The sequence below is a fragment of the Rhinoderma darwinii genome, chromosome 3, assembly GCF_050947455.1.
Source record: "Rhinoderma darwinii isolate aRhiDar2 chromosome 3, aRhiDar2.hap1, whole genome shotgun sequence".
Lineage (NCBI taxonomy): Eukaryota > Metazoa > Chordata > Amphibia > Anura > Rhinodermatidae > Rhinoderma > Rhinoderma darwinii.
In genome coordinates, this window is record NC_134689.1 from 320071758 (window position 1) to 320091996 (window position 20239).

Genomic DNA, 20239 nt, shown 5'->3' on the forward strand with positions numbered 1-20239 from the left:
TATAAGCCTACCACATGATAGGCTTAGATACTGAGGCCATATTATCAAAATATGTCTCACAGTCTGTCTAAAACCAAGTTTAGATCCCCTTTAAAAACTTTATTTAGTTGCAAGATCCACGATTTATCTCGCACACGGAAATCCAAATTAGGCCTGGAGCCAAAGGCTGTGAAAAACACAGAAAACACAATTATCAACATACGTCTCACAGTGACTTTGTGACTCTTTGTTCTCTTTTTTTGCATATGTGATATTGTTTGCTGGACCCTGTATCTAAGCCTACCACATGGTAGGCTTAGATACAGGGCCCCAGCAGACAGTAATCATATACTTACCCTCCTCTTCAGGTCCAGCGCTGCGCTCGGGAACGAGGAGGGTAAGTATACTGTTACTATAGTAAAAGTGGCCCGTGCAGTTTATTACATAGGCCCCAGTTACTATTGTAACTTTGAATAGAAGTGGCACGTGGGGCCGCAGGTCACCTGGCTTCGGAGCCCGGTTGCAACTGCGTCCGCTGCGACCCCTATAGCTACGCCACTGCCCTCCACCGTGATTGATGGCTGGCAGCTGTTCATCTGCATACACAGCAGCCTGTCAATTACTGCCAAGGGGGAGCACTCGCCTTATGAATACACTGGACTCAAGCCTGATAGTCCGGTGTATTCTTTAATCGCTCCTATTGGCACAATATTTTGGTGCCATTTAGGCAAATAGGAGAACGGACCTGTTCCTAGGGCAACATATTGAGGTGACAGATCTAGACTCAGCTGATGGAAGTGAAGGCAGAGACGGCCTGGCAGTGAGACAGCCGCTCATGCCAATTTTCTTCAATTCAGCAGAATCAATCCGTTGAATTGAAGAAAACACAACGGTTCGGAAGTAACTGCGATTTACAGGTTGCTACCCGTTTCCTTGACCTCTTCGCTGTCAGGACACCGCCGGTTATGCACCACGGTTGTGTCTTGGTATAAAAGTAATATAATGAAGGCGTTCTACTTCTCTCTTCTTTGGAATCCATTCAGGCTTTTTCGTGAAAAATAAATGGAGTCATCTGCAAAGTGTGCACCTGCCCTTATTGATCACCAATCCAAATATCACTTACGTATGACTGCGGTTTATTGTTTCCGGTTGTCTGCCATTTTTAGGCATAGGAGAGTAGTTTTCCTCAACGGGAAGCAAGACAGAAAAATATCAGCCCCCATTTACACAATTTTATCTCATATCTCTCCAGTCCTGAAAACCTCAAGAAACATTACTTATGGATGACTTCTATAAGCAGCTATGTTCTGTAAGTTTTCTAACATGAGCTTTGTGGTCCTTTAATTCAGTGAACGTTGAGTTTTGATTTGCGATCTGTCCGGGCGGCACACACCCGGCTCACACACCAGCTCATACAGCTGATAAAAACAAGCATCTCCACCTCTGCTATATTTGGATTGGCTAAAATGCACGTCAATCATTCCCCTCTACGAAAGTGCCCTTCCTCTCGTCTCCTGTCACTGTATTAGCCAATTGCCCGAGGCGAAGAAGTAGATGACGTCATCGGTTGCTAAGAGGAATCCAACGTGCGAGCTGTCAAGCCAGTGGCCTCATTTCTCTCCCGCCTTATCCCATGACAGAGACAGCAAACCGTTACCGACACATCTGCGTTGTTTATCTGAGGCGAGGACGTGTATTTTAACAGAACACGGTGCTCCGTTTCAGCCTGCTCTGGCTACTGGGCTGCCGCTGACGTCATCAACCGGGCCTTTGGCGCGGAGTGATCCGCCCTCTTCATCCCCCTGAGTTCCAAGAGGTGAAGCGGTTGTGGCGGAGTGTCACTAAGAAGAAGTAATTTAGTGTGGTGGTTGAGGGTGGGTACAGATTGAAGAAAAGAAGTCCGCTGGGTCCTGGTGAGAGAATCTTGAGCTCCAGGTGAGGGAAGTGCGGAGAGAGTGAGTGCTGGGAAGGCGGGGTAGTGTGTTCAGCAGCGGGAGGCAGGAATACACTGTAGCACACAGGAGGCGCAGTGACAGTGTACCAACAAGAGCACATTGGGTGAGTATACACCGTGTCGGGGGTCTTTACTGTGGGGAGGGGCTTTACACGTGCTGTCATTTGTTTTTATAGCTTGTTGTTGACAGTCCTCATAGTCTCCGCTCATTGGGGGTGAAGTAATTGTATTATCTGCTATACTCGCAGACCCCTAGCAACCAGAAGCCTCATACTTGCTGCTTCCCGTATTTCTGGGGGTCTCTAAAGTGCCCATCCTGCTGTGCCCACACTTTCCTTACTGCCCTCTGCCCCCTTCCATACGTTGTGATGTCACTGATATTGTTTTTCTGCCTGTGCCCACTCCCCCTGCCATCTAGTAGGGTAAACCTATATCGCTGTCATTGCTGACAAGTGGGGGCTGCACTGCCACAACCTGCCAAGGGCATCTAAACTGCTTTAAAGTGATGGTAGAAATACACTGCATTATATTACTATTTGTTCATAAATATGTAGCACGTTGCAAGCGCCATATTTACCGCCATAGTGCCGTCAGCGTGACGTGATACCCGTATACAATGCACTAGCTAAAAGTACTGCTAAAAAAACCTCACATACTGTCAAGGCTGAAGTGCCTCTGACCGTGGTTCACACTGTACACGTCGTTAACCTAACTTCTTGGGCTGTTTTGGATTGATGTCTGTTCGTTCTTCTTGTCTGGCTCCTGCAGTGTTGTAGCTGATCTATAAAGTCTTCCAGGTTCTGTTCACCACTGGGCTCGTCTCTTGTAATAGAGTTGGCCATACATGTAGGGATTTTGTCATGTAAAATTCCATGGTTGCGACTTCGGTATGAGATTTGTGGACTGTTGTCTATTTTTAGTAAGGGCTCGTTAACACTCTGCCGAATTGCCGCGTTTTTTCCAACCAGAATTTCGGATGGAAAAAACGCAGCAGAATACAGTAACCGCATAATCTCCATCTCCTAACATTGGGGAAAAAGCAGCAATTTACTCACCATTTTCTGCTGTAAAAATAGTTTCGTTTTTGCTGCAGCGGAAAGCCCTTGACTTTCAACGGAATCGCTGTAGAAATTTTCTGCGACAATTCCGCTGTGTGTGGACAAGCCCTAAATGTCCTGTTGAGAAAAGTCGGAGGGGACGTTCTGTGCTCTCGAGATGTCGTACAGATATAATAATATTACACGAGGATTTTCGTCAATTCTATTCTATCTTGCTGACTCTGACCAGGATGTGTGCAGTATGATGGGCATCACTAGGGCACATGATGGTAGAGTACCCATCCACGCAGAACGTTCACGGTCTGCTCCTTCCCCAGCAGTTTATTGCAACGTGTACGTCCACCTTATGTGTAACGTGTTCATATTTACCATTCAATCCCAATATTAAAATGTCCCACAGCTCCTGAAAAATGTCTCAAGAAAAAAAATCCTTGGTGCCCACCACCTGTGACCGGTTTCAGGACCTTCTTAGGACATGTTCTCACTCAAGGCATCCATGTGCACAAAGCCTTTTCTGCAGTACACGAAATCCCTGTGGTTCTGTATTACAGACCATAGGCGCTGTCGTATGATTCCTCCATATGGCGCTGTATTCTCCCCTAAAAGCAATGTGAGTGATGGATCAAAATTGATGGAAAGGAAAAGTGGAGTAGTTGCCCATGACAACCAATCAGTTTGCAGGTTTCATTTTCCAAAAAGCTTTTGAAAAATGAGAGGTGGCATCTGATTGGTTGCCGGGTGCAACTACGCCACTTTTTCTTTGCACCAGTTTTTATATATCTTCTCAAGTTTCTAGGGGAAAATGTCTCTAATATGGCATGCAATAGGAACATACTAGGTTTTTTATTTCTGTGCTCCTCATAATTTGTACTAAACATAAAAAAAAAATAGAATTTGAAATTGGAAATACAGTAAGTAAAACCTGTATCTATAATACAACTGTGTACATGAGCATTTAGACACATTAGTAAATCTGCCCTAGTGGAATGTGGTTTCTCCTCCATATCATACACGTACTATGGTCTCCACTGTTCATTTTGTAGCATTTTTCACCGTGGACTGTGCATATCTGTGGTTCCTCCAGCTAGGTAGCTATTCGTAGTATATTCGCTGTAGTGTAATTGGTCTCTTGTATACCAAGTACTAAAGATATGCGTACTATTCCTCTCATTAATGGCTTCCTCCGAGTCTTGAGGTAGATAGTATAGAGTTAATGTAGGCTCTTGCAGCATCTGTCTGAGTCGCGGCTGTACTCCGTCTCATTAATAATGTGACCGCCAAACACACGGTTTAATTGGGTGACTGCGCTCCCAGTGCTACCTTGTGTAGTCACCGAGAGGTGCATCCAGATGTTCTCTTCTCCATCACTACTACAGTCATGTCTTCGGGGAAAATGGCGGGTAAACACATTTGATAAACAAATTTAATAGCCTGGTTTAAATTAGGAAGGTTTTATTATGACGTGTGTGGGTTAACCCTGTGGTGATGGTCGCCAGTTTAATGTGGTTTGGCAAGGATATACCGATAATGGAAAGTGTGTAGTGTAAATGCCCTCTGGATGTCATCCTTTTGTATGAGGAAATGTCTAAGCTTTGTGACATCGAAGTGAAAATGTCTCACAATTTATGAGAAAGCCGTTGCACATATAACAGGTATTTGACGTCCTACGTGTCCAACACGTGTACTTGAAAATGTCGCAAAATGTTAATTGCATATTCGCCCAATAAGGAAGTTTTTTGTTGAAAGTGAAAAATGCAAATTGCTTTTATGTATACTATATATAGCAGGTAGAGATATCCATCCATTGTAGAACTATGCTGATATAAAAAAGCAGAAGGGTGATTGTATTGTGTGATGTCGTGAGGTGTTTATTTTTGTCGCACATTTCAAGAAATGTATGATAAAAATAAAATCAAACTGAGAAGACAGGTGCTATTCATATGGGTTTTCTAGCATTAATACGGTAAAAATTCACTTTTTGTATTATTTGAGACTGCTATGATTATATTCTATATTGCTTTTAGTTCATTTTTTTTTTTTTTTTTTTTTTTCTCGTCATACAGCAGTATTCCACTTTAAGGCCCTGTTCACACAGAGGTTTTTTGCAGGTGGAAAAAACTGCCTCTATATTCCTACATGAATTTAGAGGCAGATTTTGAACTGCCTGCGCTTTTTTTTTCCGCAGTTTTCCTTTCGTCTTTCAGCTGCGGCCATTGAAGTAATTCAAGGACTGCGGGCAAAAAAACGCGAAAAACGCTCTGAAACTAGCGCAGCAGGGTTTTTTTTTTCTGCCTCCTGTTGATTTCAACGGGAGGTCAGAGGCGGAGACTGCGGCGAAAGAGGACATGCTGCTTCTTTTTCCTGCGAGTGGCCAAAAGCCGCCCGGGAGAAAAAACATCTCTGCCTCTTATTGAAGTCAATGGGGGGTGATTTTGGATGTTTTTTGCTGCTGATTCCGACCTGGTTTCCACATCAAAATCATCACCAAAAAACTTTGTGTAAACTGATCCTGATATATATGTACTGTAATATTAAACACATCTGCATAGAGGGTCAGACTGGGGATAGAAGGTAGAGCAGTTTGAAGCAACGGTTGTTCCAAAAAGCTCATTTGCATATGAAGAATAAAGTTATTATAGCTGAAACGGAACCACGCATCTGAAAAATGAAAAGCGCGTTCTATTCAGGTGGGGCTGTACTATATTACTGTGCTGCTGCTTTATAGGCCAGTTTCTGGTGACAGACTCCCCTTAAAGGTACTTTAAACCAGTATTTACAAGTGGCGTACAACATCAATAAACCAAAGAGAATTGTATACATTTTAGCTTCATACAAATTCAGTGGAGGGTGATGTACACCTCGACCTTTCAGAGCAGGGATTAGTGGATCCTCCGTTCTCCTGATAGGCAAGGATCCCAGAGAACGCTGCCTATACACAGCAGCCAATCTGGAAAAGCAGAGCTGCAGTGTAAATCATGGGGGTGAGACAGAACAGCATCTAAGATTCCATAAGACAAAATCGTTAAGCTAAAGTTTCTGCTTTAAAAAAGCATAGTTGAAGGGAAATTGTCATTATACTGCTGGAGTTTAGCATCCCAAACATACCCATCTTATATTCTGGTAAGGCTACACTATATTATTGTGCTGCTGCTTTGATAGGCCAACTTCTGGTGACAGACTCCCTTAAACATCTAGTAGACTGAAATATAAAGTCATGATTCCTCCTGGGGTATTACCAATTCGTAGTAAGTGCTTAAAGGGATTTTCCTATAATGTGTATTTATCACCTATTCACAGGATAGGCACTAAATATTTGATCGGTGGGGTCCGACCACTGATCAATAGAACCGGCCTACCTGGCCGACCCTGTGTGCCCCATACTGCACATGCTTGGTCATCTCTCCATTCGTTTTCTGTGGGGCTGCCGCATTCTACATTCATATGGGGGGCACAGCCAGGTAAGCCCATTCTCAGGATCAGTGGGGTCCCAGCGGTCGGACCCCACTGATCATTATTTATCACCTATTCTGTGGATAGGTGATAAATATTGAAGATGGGGAAACCACAATGCTATTAGAATTGTAATGCAAGATAAATGCGGAAAAAACGCCCCGTAAAATCCCAGCCTTAACCCCTTAATGACCAGCCTATATTAGACCTTATTGACCAAGCTATTAAGTTTTTTTTCCATCGTCTTATTCTAACTTTCAAAGAGCTATAACTTTTCTATTTTTGCATCAACGTATCTGTGTAAGGTCTTGTTTTTTGTGGGACAAGTTGTATTTTCTAATAGCACCATTTTAGGGTACATATCCATTATTGATTTCATTTTTTTGGGGTGGGAATAGTAAAAAAAAAACGAGCAATTTCACCACACTTTTTTGCGCCCTAAATTTATGCTGTTTACCGTGTAGTATAAATAACAACTTTATTCAGTGGGTCGTTACGATTGCGGTGACGCCAAATTATTTATATAGGTTTCTTCTTTTTGTTTTACCACTTTTACACAGTAAAAACACTTCTTTTTCAAAATTATTTGTTTTTGTGTCGCCATATTTTAGGAGCCATGACTTTTTACTTTTCTGTCGCTGCAGCTGTGAGGGCTTTTTTTTGCGGGAGAACTTGTAGTTTTTATTGGTACCGTTTTGGAGTACATGATACTTTTTTATCACTTTTTTTTTTTTAAGGCAGAATGAGCAGAAAACAGCATTTCTGGCATTCTTGTTTTTGTTTTTTTTTGTTTTTTTTTTACGGCTTTCACCATGTGGGTTAAATAATGTAATAGCTTTGGAGGTGGGGTCGTTACGGACGCGGCGATATCAAATATGTGTACGTTTTATTTAATTTTTTTGTTTCATAATAAAGTGGGCTTTTCATGTGTTTTTTTTGTTATTTTTATTTTATTTTTTACTTTTTTTCTACTTGGGATTTTTATTTATTATCATCTGATCGCTTTTATAATACACTGCAATACTTCTGTATTGCAGTGTATTAATGCCTGTCAGTATAAAAGCCTCTGGCATCAACTAGAGGCAGACCTGGGTGCCTTTGTTAGGCCCCCGGCTGCCATAAAAACCACAGACACCCTGCGATCGCCGGTGGGGTGAGAGAGGGAGCCCGCTCACTCTAAAACAACTCCTATGCGGCGCTCGCTATTGAGCGCCACATCTGAGGGGTTAAACGAGCGGCATCGATACTGATATCGATCCCGCCCACTTGACCAGCCCAGAAGATTTACCTGCTCCCGGCGGAGTTTATTTATTCTGATGCAGCGCCGTAAAAAGGCTACTGCATCTGAATAAAGCCCCTTAGTGGCCACCGTAAAAACGCCTGTGGGCGGTCACTAACGGGTAAATGTTTTCTGAATTGAGGAACTAGATATGACATTTTATCTCTTGTCCAAATGTACAAGTTTTTCTTAAAATTATGTAGCGCCATCCTATTCTGCAGCGCTTTACCATCACTTCCGTTTTTTTATTGAATTTCTAACATTTATTTTCACTTTGTCCTACAGTAATATCAACGTTGTAAAATGTTCTTACGTTGTTATGTGAAGTTCATTTGGTAACTACTGTAAATGCAGCAAAGTACCTGACACAAGCAGAATTTCCCAGGTGCCAGATTATCAAATATTCTAGATTATTTTGGTTGCTATAGAAAGTTTTGTTTAAAAACTATGGGTAGCTAACTGCTCCAGTTTATAGGAGTGAATTGTGGAGCCTGTACGTGTGCAATTTGTGAGACAATTGCTATATACCTGATATAGGGGCTGCAAAAAGACTGCGTATTGCCCCAGCTTGAGTATAGAGAACCTCCTGGACCAATCTAAAATCCCGATATAAAATCTATTGCTGCTTCTGGTCTTGTGAGATTTTTTTTGCTGGAGGCAAGCGTCAAACTTTCAAATACTAGATTAAAGGAGTTTACACTGTATTTTATTCCACATGAACATGCGCAACATTTTTTTTTTCAGTATTTGGAAAAAAAAATCTGGTGTGAAATAACAAACACATATTCACCTCTTTAAATCTTCCTCTGTTCCAGCGTTGGTAGTCACGTGTTCCCGTACCGGTCCCAGTGATGCAATTGCTGTTGCTTTTTTTTTTTTTTCATTCAGGTTTCTACCACTGGGCTACCATAGTTCCACCGAGTGGGCCTCCAATGTCTCTCTTGTATATACACAGTCGAGTCACGTTATTATAACCACCTCTTACTTTCGACGTTGGCAGCGTGTAGCCCATGAAGGAAGATAGTGTAGTGGGCTGGCTTGGTGGCTATATAAGATGTGCAATAGGCTGGCTGAACACATCACTCATTGTTGCCATGGGTAAAAGGGGCGATTTATCCTGAAAATGAAAGTTTTTATTGAAATCTGATATGGAAATCAATAAGCTTGTGTACATTGTATGTACATTAAAAGATAACGGCATCAATGATGTTTCTCATACTGTTGCTACGTATCACAGGTCCTTTTGAAAAGGCATCCATCGCAAAAAAATTTTGGCCACTTTATAATTATTTTCTTTTTCAACTTTTGCCATTTTACCTAGAAAGTTTTTTGTTCTTTTTGTTCCCCCCCAGCCCCCCCCCCCCTTAAAGACAACCATTTATATGCTTAAAGTATATAAAAAGTGTTGGCCGTGAGAAATGACAAAACTCAGTATATATTTTATGTCACACAACAGGAAATAGCTGTGTAAGTGACGACATTTTATGGTTACCTATCACTCATTTTCTTACACAAAATCATATTTTATTCATGACCCTCTCTGTTAGACCTTGAATATGTAAAATAGCAATTCCAAGCCCTAAGAATATGTTCTCACAGGTTCACGATATTACAAAAACAAGCGTATTAATAAATGTGACATCACCATGCTATACACTGATTCGCTGCTGCGATCGTCTGTTGTGGCGGTGGATGGCACATATGACCCAGGCATCTGCTTTGTGCAATCTCTGGAGAAAATTGGGATTTATTTTTTTTCTAATTCTGCTATCTAGACATGAAGCAGTCAATCTTGGATTGGATTTTATTAGAAAGACATGGGCAAATTATGATAAGTATAACATGGAAGTAAATATAGTACCTGCCGCGTGTGTGTGTGTGTGTATATATATATATATATATATATAGTTTATTTGCTTGGCTCGCTGAGCGTGTTACAAGAGGAAACCACTGGGTTAAGTGTTTTTTTCCACCCTTTATTTGTAGCACCAGTCGCACGTGTGTGTTCGGTAAATAGATGTCTCTGCCAGAGTGCCGCCCCAGATTAGAAGGGCTGGCACGCATCCTATAGGAATTTTTCCTCTCTGGATGCTGTTAATAGTTTAACTGTAGCAGATACAGTATCCAATGAATGAGTAAAATATAGCAGCCGTTCAAAGTAAACACCCAAATAGATTTGCTCACTGTACTATGGAGGACTATTTCTGGCTGTCATATTCCCTGGGTTGCTCTTCAGTCAGCACCAGATGATGAGGATGTTTTTAGCTTCTGCATTCCATTACCGTTCTAATTCATCTGATCATTTACCATCCAATAGTCCGGAAATCCTGATAGTCCAGCACCTACTTTTGTCACAGAACAAGAAAATCTGGAATGTTACAAGACTGGAAACCGAAAACTGAGCAGGTCCAACTACTGTATGATAAAATGATAGTAGCCTTTATAATTTTAGCAGTTTATCTTAGGCTTTACTCTTGGACTCCCTCAACCATTACCAGTCCTTTTTATTTACTTAGAAAATGTTTATAGTCCAGATTGTTTGATCAATTAAATTGAAGCTGGCATGGCGATCAGCTGATCGCTGCAAGGAAAATGGAATATTATGTACCAACCATGTAACACGTGGACAGGCTGGTCAGTAGCTGCTATGCTGTGGCTAATAGAAGGGGGTCCTCCGTGTGGGATGCTCTCTAAAATGTCCAGAAGCCCTTATAGGCATATGGAAATTGGTTGACCTGGTGGGACAACTCCTTTAAGGCCAGCTTAAAGTGGTTACTATATACAACTAGATGCCATCTGGGCAAAATAAGCCCTCTTCCCCAAATTATCATGAACAGTTAATTTATAAATCTGTATTACACTATATAAGCAAACAAACCACATAGATTAAAATAACTATGCATGCTGCTAGAATGGATCTGCATAGTTCAATAACAAATCGTACATGTGGCAATAGGTACTTGAGGTAATCGTAACCAAGGTACCAGCGGCTGCAGAACGCTGTACCTACACTGCTAGCCCAGTAGCAAGAGGTCTAGCAACAAAGCATTTAATTAAAATGCAAAAAAGCCCCCACCCCCGACATGTTTCGCCACATGTAGCGTCCTCAGGGGTACAGGGGCTAATGACAGCGCACTGTGGATTTCCTGTTATTAAATATACTGAACTGGTGAGGATTCCATAAAATATGACCAATAGGAACAGGCCTGGGAGCCGAGCCCCTTCCAGTATAACAGACAGATACCCGGACCAATGAAAATCACCATGAGGATGACCAATAAGGAAAAATCTTTCAAAGCATGCGCAGAAGTAAGTATAGACTCCACGTCTAAGTACATCGATGTCAGGATTCCGAAGAACTCAGACCGCTGTAATTGCGCATGCGTTCGGACTTAAGCACCTATGCAAAGGTAAGTGATTTGTATTTAAATGTAGAGATCTCAAAATAGGTTATTATTAACAACCACCCATAATTGTACGTCTGTGGAGACTCTGGGCTTTACTCTGAAACTGGCCATCGTTTCTATAAGAGAAGGACCAAGGTAGAGAGGTGTCCATATGTATTTTTCTAGATACATACAGTATTGACCACTAATCGGAAGATACTGAAATGGAGGGTAAATGAAAATAGAAATAAATGAAAATTATTATTTAAATTTTTTTTTTCAGTTAAACTGTTAGTATATAAGTGATTACACATTGTTTTAATTTTTTACATTTTTTCACAAGTCATGAAATATAAATTAGATTCTAATTTATAACATTTCCATGTGCTGGTCACTAGAGGGAGCAATTCCCAAAATTGCAGCATTGGCAATGTGGTAAAGCAACCTCATTGCTTTATTCTGCAAATTTGGAGTAGACACACTCGCTCTAGTGTCCTCACACAATCCCCCCTCCTTTATCTTAGCTAGTGCCAGGAGAAAGGAGGGGGTTGAATGTTCAAACCTCCTACACGGTGTGCTGCCATTTTCTGAGCGAATGCACAGTGTAGGAGGATTAGATTTAGTGGTAATCAGACCGTATAACCCTAACATACACACACATCACATACACGAACATAACTTTCCTTCTCCTGCCGCCTCCGCTCCTAGTCCTTGCGTCTGTACTACCTTGAACATATGGACGGAAGTCGTCATCTTGCTGTCCGGCCGCGGCTTCTGGTCAACATGAAAATGGTGCCGGATGTCGCTCTACCAAAGACCTTCCTTTTGGTCTGTGTGGGAGCGGCGCATGCGCTGTTCCCACACAGACGACGTACGCTATAGTGAATGGAACGGCTCCCGTTCGCATTCTCTATGGGGATGTATGTGCCGTATTCCATCTCTGTATGTGTCGTTAATCGACACATACAGAGATGGAAAAAAAATGGCAGCCCCCATAGAGAAGTAAAAGAGAGAAAAAAGTTAAAAGTTCAACACAAAAACACAAATAAAATGTATTTTAAAGACATACTAAAAGCAATACTATATAAAAAAAATTTTTTTACGTGACCCCTTCCCTTTAAGGAAACCACAATAATTGGCCATCATACTTATGTGGTTAAATTATAATTATATGAGTGTAGAAAATCAATGACATACTATAAGATGGTGAGTCTATGGGCCATCCCAATAACGTGAAGAAAAGACAGGTAAAGGAAAAAAAAAAGCCAGACATTTCCCCTGCAATGGCCACTGCAGGGGATATATATTATTTCATGGCGGCCGTTCTGATGAATGGTCGTCTACGTAATGCATGGAGAACTTATTCCCTTCAGAGAGGTTTTCAATTCTAACTCGTATAAAGGGTTCGGAGCGGGGGAGCCCCTTCATGATGTCCCCATATTCCCTAATAGGGCATATTGACATTGGTTGTCTTTATGAGAAGACATTTTTACTGTATTTCATTCTTTTTACACATACCTGTGACAAATAACTGATCCTACACTGAATTTCACTCGGTTGTTTTTTTTCCTGATGTTTCTATAGCCTTTTCTTTTATGCATTTTTATGTTTTTGACCATAATTGTTCCATATAGAGTGTAATTTACAGGTAGATGTCGTCATTTACTAAGCTGTTTTTCAAAGCTCTACAATTGTCCTCAACCTGATACCAATGTATGATATAGCATTTTCCAGTTTGTAGTGCCTCTTTTTTCTGAAGTCTAATCCTTCAGTCATATTCTATCTATCCTCTGCTTCTTGCTAACCTACCGAATGTATGTTAGTATAAAGTCGGGGACAAATTGAAGTATAACTGCATGATTGGACTACAGAGTTTTTGTTTGTTTCATATAGGTCTGCATAGGAGCTGCAGATACAAAATAGAATAGAATTTTTTAAAATATATTATAAAGGCCTATTTCAAAGGTTTATGAAGAAATAGAATTAAGAGTTTTTGCTTTCAAATAACAAAGTAGATAAATCCGCCTGGAAAAGAACGCTTAAAAGACCATTTTAATACATCCTTAAAATAAACTAGACAATGTATTCCTAAAGATACCAGGCTAACCAGGTAGGTAAAAGCTAGATACGGGTACCAATAATGAGTAGTAATCCACCTAAAGTTCAATTATTGTAGCATTCCCACAGAATCCTAGCTGAAAATATATAATACCGGTCCCTACCTGGACTAAATAGCAAAGTGTGCATTCACACTGAATAGAGATCTGGTACCTAGCAGAGTGTGCATTTACACTCAATAGCGAAAAAGCAACGAATAAGACAGTGTTCATTCACCCTGAAATGAGCACCAGCACGTTGGGGTAGTGTGCATTCACACTCATAGATAACAGGGCAGCACCTATAGCAGTAGTGTGCATTCACACTCATAGATAACAGCGCAGCACCTATAGCAGTAGTGTGCATTCACACTCCTAGATAACAGCGCAGCACCTATAGCAGTAGTGTGCATTCACACTCATAGATAACAGCGCAGCACCTATAGCAGTAGTGTGCATTCACACTCATAGATAACAGGGCAGCACCTATAGCAGTAGTGTGCATTCACACTCATAGATAACAGCGCAGCACCTATAGCAGTAGTGTGCATTCACACTCATAGATAACAGGGCAGCACCTATAGCAGTAGTGTGCATTCACACTCATAGATAACAGCGCAGCACCTATAGCAGTAGTGTGCATTCACACTCATAGATAACAGGGCAGCACCTATAGCAGTAGTGTGCATTCACACTCATAGATAACAGCGCAGCACCTATAGCAGTAGTGTGCATTCACACTCATAGATAACAGCGCAGCACCTATAGCAGTAGTGTGCATTCACACTCATAGATAACAGGGCAGCACCTATAGCAGTAATGCACTAATGCACACTTTGCTATTTAGTCCAGGTAGGGACCGGTATTATATATTTTCAGCTAGGATTCTGTGGGAATGCTACAATAATTGAACTTTAGGTGGATTACTACTAATTGTTGGTACCCGTATCTAGCTTTTACCTACCTGGTAATTCAAAGGTGCTTCCTTTCTTCATTAGATGCATTGGGACAATAAAAATTTGGTTGCGAAGGTGTAAATAGCCTTTAAAATGCATTTTACCACATTAAATGTAAATGTCAAGTTGACCAGTTTTCTTATTCTGTTAAAACTTTGACACATCTGACAAATGTACTACTCTCTTTGGATCTTCTATTGCGTTGTTCATAAAGTGCTATGCTTGCATAAATATACCGGCTGTGGGGGCTGCTGGCTCAGTTACTAAAGCTGATGACCTTGGTGAATAAAATCTTTCATGAACAATGAAGTGTTCTGCTGCTTCAGTATTGTGGCTGTAATAGTAAGGGGACATTATTGTCACTGCACAGTGTTCCGCTGGGTGCAATCTAAACTGGCACAGACTAAATATGCATGAAAGGGGCAACGGGCAGCAGTTGCCTGCAGTATATAAATGTGTCACCTGTCTCAATCACTCCAGAGTTTACTTTATTCCTGAGAAAAATACAGAAAACTAATCGTACCTCTGCAGAAAGCGGCACGTTAAAGTTGCATGCTCGCGTGTGGTTTGAAGTTGTTAATTCCTGTTTCGTTTGCTGTTTCTTTTCTCTTCTCTCTTACCAGAATACTGATCCTCTTTACAGACTTTCCAGTAAAATAACATCAGTTCTGTTGGTCTTTTCATAAAAACATGTACTTGATCTGGTGTTTTGGGTAATACTGAAATACCGTAATATGCTGCTATTCGTTATAATATTTAAAAAAATTCCTGTTTGCTCCGGTGTCTATTAATTGTTTTACGTAATTGGTGAAGGCACGCTTGAGATGTCTGACAGACATAACCCCCCCCCCCCATCCAAATTCTAATTTTTGTTGTTAGAATTCTTGGCAGAAAAGGACATTTTTCTTCAATGTAGACCATTTTAACTATTGCAAACAGTTTATCGGTGCGCGTGTGTTAAAAAAATAAAATAATATAAAAAAGGTGGCTTATATCATAATGAATGAGTAAAATGTTACAGCAAGTCCCTTAAATGGAATCTGTTGCATTGATTAATCTCTCCGATATAACTCTTAACTCATAGAGGAGTTTCCAACCTCTAAAAATATTAAATGTATTTTTAAATTTGGTTCTGTTTCCGACATGCTGAATATGTGGAGATGTGTCGTCATTCCTCACGTAACTACGGCAGCCAATCGCTGGACTCTGCAGTGACGCCACTAGGGATGGGCATGTAATTTTTTTTTCTAATTTTAATTCCTCCCCCCCCCCCATTTAAACTGTATCTGCATCTTCAGGACGCAGATACAGTTTAATCCGATGGTAGAGCAGGGATCCGTGAGGTCCCTGTTCCATTCACTATGTACTACTGGATGCGAGGCAGTGACGTCATCACGCCTGTCTGCGCTGAGCCGCACAGACCAGAGGAGCAGGGGGGTCTCCTCCACTCGTCGTTGGAGCGGGGTTAGGTGAGGTTGTATATTTTTATTCGGTACTATTTGGGCTGTGTGGTGTCAGCTATGTGTGCATTATACAGCGTGGGGCAGCTATGGGGGCATTATACTGTGTGGGGAGCACTATGGGGCAATATACTGTGGGGGCAGTCAGGCAGTATATTATTATATACAGTAGTATACAGCAGGCTTGGGATAAATATTCAATAGCGTAGCATGCAAATAGGGGTGTGACATGTAAAAGGGTTGTGGTCTAAATAATCATTCCATAATCGAGGTTACAAGTTCATTTAATCGTGGTATTGATTTAGGTCCTAATCGCTCAGCACCAGACATCACTATAGACAACGCTTCCACGCAGCAGTCTTTTTATCACATCAGAAGGGTCAACTGGAGAGGAGTGCTTGGAACTTAATTGTGTCACTACATAGACCTTCAGAGCAGATCAAGGCCAGAAAAAGTGACACACCTTGCTGTAGGCAATAGGATACCTCCCAACTGACTGCTGGAGAGGTTTTAGAGAGGGATAGGGTATATGTGGTTACTTTGCCTTTCTGTGATTTACACTTTAGAAGGTTGTATAATAAGTGCAGTCGACGTAATTTAGAAATCGCAAATCTTCACGAGTGCTAAAAAGTGCATTTACACACAGCGATTTGCTGATCTTCTCTCAATCACTCGATGGTCTTGCAATTAAAAAGGGTGTTACCATGCCAAACCATCTTGTAGCGTTCACCATTTTGAATTTTCTCCTCTCCCCTCTACCATGTGACTACGATTTTTAACTTCATTGCAATATCAAATCATCGCCACATGTGAAGACTCCTTATACGCTTCCTTCACGATTAAGTGGTTGAATTGCTGAATCGTATGCATTATCAAAGCGTGTAACCCCACCCTTATTGTTAGGACTTGTGACTGCTCTCAACAATCTGCTAATCTGCATGCTTTACTGAGCCTTTATAAGTCAGAAGACTGGGGGAAATTAGAGGCTCCCTGTGGGTGGTGAGTACAGAGGCGCCTGACGGACATGCTAGCCGGATGGTGAATATGTAATGTTAAGGATTAAGCAGGTGTCATAGGTGCCGTTACAAATATTCACAGTTTCAATGTCAAAGGGGTTTTCTCATCTCTGACATTTATGGCATATCCAACGAATATGTCTCAAGTGTCCGATAGATGCAGATTTGCTCTTCTGGGACACACAGCTGTCTCTAGAACGGGGCTGTCCTACCTTGGTCCGCTGTCACTGCGCTCCGGCCACATAACAGTTACGAGGTGGGCGGGAGTACAAAAACAGTTAAGCCAGGATTTTTCCATGACTCCCATTAACTTTTGTTTTTGCCTAATTTCTGAAGAAGCAGTTCTAGGTAATGTAGGAACAATAACAAGTTTTTGGGAAAATGGCGATTGCAGAACTGCAGTGGAGGTAACGGCTCCTCACAGTCACAGATATTCCATGACGGTCTGGGCTCCACTGTGTGAATGAATTTTTTTAAAACTCCTATTTGCTGCCATATAAAATCTGGCAACGGCAGTAAAGGAAATCACCCAAAAAAATGGCACGTGTAAACTTTGACATAAGTCAATCGACTGTTTTTGTGTAACACACTGATGCGTTAGGTACTCAGAGGGGAAGGAGGCGGGGGGTGCACCTCTCTGTTACATGTGGAAAGGTCTGGTTTAAAGGAGTTCATCCCTTTAATCCCTTGGCGACATCCGGCGTAGTATGACCTACACTTTTTTTTTTTTTTTCCAGTTTTACAGTACATTATATGGTACTTTTAAATGGGGCCAATAAAAAACTACAACTTGTCCTGCAAAAATACAAGCCCTCTTATGGCTATGTTGATGAAAAAAACAAAAAGGTTATGGCTTTTGGAATGCGACGATGGAAAAACGAAAATGAAAAATTGTCACTGTCTCCAAGAGTTTAAAAGGAAACCTGTCTTTAAATTTTGTGAATTACGTATAGTGGTTTAATATCATTATTTCCCTTTTACGCCGCTACTATATATGCTTCGCTCTGCCGAGCGTGCATATATTCTGAATGTGAAAAAGCTGAGTTGGCCGCTGCAGGACACCTCCTAGTGGTGGCTTGTTTCCTCTGAGAACAAACCGATTGAGTATGTCGAAATCCAACTACAAGATCCTTCTCTCCACAACGTCTGCCTTTGGAGGAGAGTTGGGGGGCACATATACACATTATATGGTCGGCTAATCCTGGCGAAATCAGGAGATTTGGCTGACATTCATTTGAGGTTTATAGTGGAATTTTAAGAAATCAAAAAATTAAGCTGCTTCTTGTTGTGTTCACCCATTAGAAGGGTGAGAGGTCCTATTTAATTTAATTGAAGAAATGAATAAATACAATGTATGGACATAAGTATTGGGTCACCTACACATTACACCCACAGGAGCTTTTAGGACATTCCATTCTGTATCTATAGACATTTAATATGGAGTTCGTCCCCACTTTGCAGCTAAAACTGTTTTTACTTTGCTGGGAAGGCTTTTTACAAGATTTTGAAGTGTTTCTGTGGGAATTGTTGCCCATTCGTCCAGAAGTGCTTTTGTGAGGTCAGACACTGATGTTGGATGAGAGGTCCTGGCTCACAGTATCCATTCTAGTTCATCCCAAAGGAGTTCAATGGGGTTGAGGTCAGGGCTCTGTGCAGACCAGTCAAGTTCTTCCACACCAAGCTCGCCCAGCCATGCCTTTATGGGCCTTGCTATATGCACTGGGGCACAGTCATGTGGAGCAGAAAGGGGCCTTCCCTAAACTGTTCCCACAAAGCTGGAAGCATACAGTTGTCCAAAATTTCTTGGTATGACGAAACAATAAGATTTCCCTTCACTGGAACGAAGGGGCCTAGACCAACTCCTGAAAAACAACCCCATAGCATTATCCCTCCTCGACTAAACGTAACAGTTGGCACGATGCAGTCAGGCAGGTAACATTCTCCTGGTATTCGCCAAACTGAGTCGTCCAATAGCCTGCGGATAGGGAAGTGTGATTTGTCACTCCACAGAACGTGTTCTCAGTGCACCAGAGTCCAGTGCCGGTGTACTTTATACCACTCCATCCAACGCTGGGCATTATGCTTGGTGATTTAAAGCTTGCATGCAGCTGTTTGGCCATTGAAACTCCTTCCATGAAGCTCCTGGCACACCGTTTTTGTGTTGATTTTAATTTCAGAGGAGGTTCCAACTCTGCTGTTAAGTCAGCAGGGCATTGGCGACTTTTATTCTCCACGCACTTGACGACCGCGCTCTAACTTTGCGTGGCAACGTAATAATATCAATCACAATTGACCACCTGTATTGTGTCCACTCCTCTCTTCTTCCTTGGTGCTGTGGGATAGGCTGGGTCACAGGTTTCTGCTCTGTTCTGTACACATGCCTGCATCTAGATTGTTTGCTGACCCTATTTTTGCTCCTGGTATGCAACCGTCAGCATTTCAATGGTGGCTGGACAAGGGTGTTTATCAAATTGGAAATTTTTTGATAGACTAGGCGGAAAAACCCTGTCATTTTTATCAGTCTATCCACCACATGCTGAACTCTGAGGTTTTTCGCTTTATCCAGATTCACCATTTAAACCTGCTTCGGTTCTGCAAAGTACGTCTGTATTTGAACATTTATGCTTGAATAATTCTATTTGTCATCACCTCCTATCTCCTATTTATTCATATTTAGTTTCTCCGTCGGATAAACTATCATATGTCTATGTGGGAGAGGGACTTACACACATCCTTTACTGTAAGGGAATGGCAGGATATGGCAGAACGTACTGTGACAATTTATAATTGGCTTCAACCAGTGAAGCGTTAATAGAAAGTATTCTTACGATGGTACTTTGTTCCCTCTAGACTGGCCAAAATGTTGCCTTCTTCCTCATCGTTGTGCTACAGACACTGAATGTGTGGGAGATCCTCTACATATATGGTGGGGTTGCCTGTAGGTTTGCCGACTTTGGCGGAGAATCTTTAATAATGTTCTATAACTCAGATTAATTTGACTCTGTCCCCATCACAGGCGTTACTTAATGAGACCGTCCCTGGCTTGTCTAGGGCCTCTCATAAATTCGTATCCTTTCTTTTTCTGGCAGCCAAAATTGCTATAGCTACATCTTGGAAAAGTCCTGCGATTCCTCTTCATCTGGTTAGGACTAAATTGGATTATGGTGAAAGGATGCACTGTATGGTCTCCGATAAGGAGGAACTCTTCCTTCAAGTTTGGCAGCCATGGCTCAGATACCTAGGGACGATCTCTTAAGTTTATTTTGCCTATAGGATACTCGACCCTCATTCTCCTACCTTTCCCTCCTCTTCCCCCTCTTTCTCTCCCTTCTCGTTTCCTCCCTTATTTTTTCTCTCTCCCTTTTTCTCTTGACATGTAGCTATATTTGCCTGTTATAGTTCGATTTATGGGGACTGCCCCCGGCTTCTACTTGTGGTGTTTGACATATGTTTTTTTTATTTGAAAACCTTCAATAAAAATTATTGAAACATAAAGGCAGACTGCATGGCTAGGTGCTTGTTTTTATACACTTGTGACTAGGGATGCACGGTGCATCGAAACTTCGATACTGTTTCGATACTGTGCATCCCTAAACGGTTCGATA

General features: G+C 41.5%; 1 protein-coding gene across 7 annotated transcripts in view; it reads left to right on the plus strand.

Moving 5' to 3' along the window:
• The first annotated feature begins 1496 nt into the window (after positions 1 to 1496).
• MEF2A (myocyte enhancer factor 2A) overlaps positions 1497 to 20239 on the plus strand; it is a 141767-nt gene continuing 123024 nt past the window's right edge. For 2 of the 7 annotated variants that reach the window (XM_075858241.1, XM_075858245.1), the window contains exon 1: positions 1500 to 2037. The gene's annotated coding sequence lies outside the window, so the exon portion shown is untranslated. Of the gene's footprint in view, positions 2038 to 20239 lie in introns of all 7 variants that reach the window. The other 5 variants (XM_075858242.1, XM_075858244.1, XM_075858243.1 and 2 more) reach the window with 4 other exon arrangements.